Source organism: Penaeus vannamei, chromosome 26 (assembly GCF_042767895.1).
Source record: "Penaeus vannamei isolate JL-2024 chromosome 26, ASM4276789v1, whole genome shotgun sequence".
Classification (NCBI taxonomy): Eukaryota; Metazoa; Arthropoda; class Malacostraca; order Decapoda; family Penaeidae; genus Penaeus; species Penaeus vannamei.
Window position 1 is genome coordinate 19,270,539 of NC_091574.1, and position 2,500 is coordinate 19,273,038.

General features: G+C 36.5%; 1 protein-coding gene across 9 annotated transcripts in view; it reads right to left on the reverse strand.

Moving 5' to 3' along the window:
- The window catches only part of LOC113822344 (uncharacterized), a 334,812-nt gene that overhangs the window by 320,298 nt on the left and 12,014 nt on the right, over window positions 1–2,500 (reverse strand). The window lies entirely within an intron of this gene.

Consider the following 2,500-nt stretch of genomic DNA (forward strand, 5'->3'; position numbering starts at 1 on the left):
TGCTCCTACTGCTTTATATTCTCCTTCTATTCTTCCTCCTGTTTCTCTGCCTCCCCTCCGTCCTCCCTCTTCATCCTTCTCCTCCTTGTCTTTCTCCCTCCCTCTTCCCCTCCTCCTCCTCCTCTCCCGCCTCCTATTGCACTACCACCCCCTCCTTCTCCTCGTTATCTCCTCCCCTTCCTTCTCCTCCTTCTCCTCCTCCCATCCTCCCCCTCCCCTTCCTCCTCCCCCTACCCCGTCCAGTCACACCAGGGGGGGGGGGGGCGACGACGACGACGTCCTGCCATGAGGAAAGGTCACATCGAGGGGTCATGGAGGGTCATGAGACAGAGCAATGGGTACAGCTCGACTCTGGACGGTTGCCAACGAAGGGAGAAAGTTAGTCATTTCTTATCTCCATTAACAACAACAGGTGCGAGAAAGACAGGTATTGCTAAATAAAAAAAGAAGCTGATTGACGCTCTGGGAGATAATTATGCAAGGTTATCAACAGACGGTTTGATAACTAATACAATGCTCGTTTGGAAAAAAAAGAAAGAAAAAAAACTCACTCTGGTCTCGCGTTTGAGTCGAGGCTTTGTCTTCTCTTTCTTCGTGTGGGGGGTTGGGGGAAGGGGGGAGGGAGAAGGGGGAGGATGATGTGTACATACAGACACAGACACAAACCCACACACACAAACACTATTGTCTCTCCCTCTCCCTCTCTCTCTCTTTGTGTATATATATATATATATATATATATATATATATATATATATATATATATATATATATATATATATATATATATATATATATATATATATGTGTGTGTGTGTGTGTGTGTGTGTGTGTGTGTGTTTGTGTGTGTGTGTTTGTGTGTGTGTGTGTGTGTGTGTGTGTGTGTGTGTGTGTGTGTGTGTGTGTGTGTGTGTGTGTGTGTGTGTGTGTGTGTGTGTGTGTGTGTGTGTGTGTGTTCGTGTGTATGTGCTGTATGTATGCATGCATATACGCACATCCTTAATCAAAATAACTAATATCTGGTGATAACAGATGGAGATCTCATCAAAAACAACAAATGTAATTACATTACCAAAATGACGGCATTGTTGGCGACGGTGATAATAACAATGAAAAATACAGACAAAGAATAGAGACACTGTTGATTATAACTACAACAAGACTGACAACATAGAAAACAACAACAATAGTGACTTTGATAACAATAATAATGTATATCCTTAATGGTGATGTTAGGAACTATGCTAATAGCCCTAATTCTGGTAGTAATGACAATATTGATAATTGATATGATATTAGCAAATGCGCTGATAGCAGCACCAACAGCAATAACATAAAATAGAGATAACAAAGATGATGATGATGATGATAAGGATAATGATAATAATAACAACAACAATAACAGTAATGATAATAATGACATTATCAATGCTAATGATAGTAATAATAATAATGATAATAATAACAATGATAATAATAATGATAACGATAGTAACTGCAACAATGATAAAATAATCATAATCATAATGACAATAGGAGCAACAACAATAACAAATCAGATAGAAAAACAAAACTTCGACCACGCCCCCCCAAAAATGGAAATTAAAAATAGAACAAAGAAACAATAGACAATAACTAAGGTGACAAGAAAAAATCCTATTATCAAAGTACTTCAGAGAAACAAACAACAAAAGGAACAAATACACAATAAGCCAAGGTTCCAGTGCAAACAAACAAACAAACCATATAGGCTAACCTTAGAAATAAGAAAGGAAGAATCTGAACAAACAATGAAATAACAACATAAACAACATCATCACCACCAACAAAACAACAACAAAGCAAATACAACGACAAGGAAGAACTTAAAACAAAAACAAAATAAAAAACAAAGAGAGACCATGACCAGTAATAGCTTGATGTCCTCAGACCAATTCCCAGCCGGAGGCGCTGGAGGGACGAGTTAAGAGCTCCAGTGTAACGTCTTCTGTGATGCCACTAATATCTTTATCCTTCCGACTAATAGATGGCGCTACTTACCTCACTTAGCATCGTGGTATTTTATCTTCCTTGGATGAGGTGACGTTTTTTTCATGATTTCTTTGGTTTTCTTAAAGGATAAATTTGACTGAATACTTTAGGAAACTTTCTTACTAAAGAAAGAAAAGAGAAGAAAAGAAAAAAACAAATTTAGATCGGAATTGTTTTTATGAAACGTAGAAGGAAATGAAATTATAATTGCTATCCTTGACTAAGCTGTTTAAACAATCAACTTTTTCTTCGTTATAAATGGGCAAGCATCGTGACCATTCTGTTATTGCGATGTAACAACTAATCTAAAAAAAAAAAAAAAAAAAGTAGAAAAAAATAAAATGAAAAAAACGAATGAATAATAATAACGTACAGAGAAAGAATAAAAGAAAGAAAGAAATATAATAACATAGGAAAAGAATAAAAGAAGTAAAGAAAAATAATAACAAAGGAAGTCTAAAAGAACGAA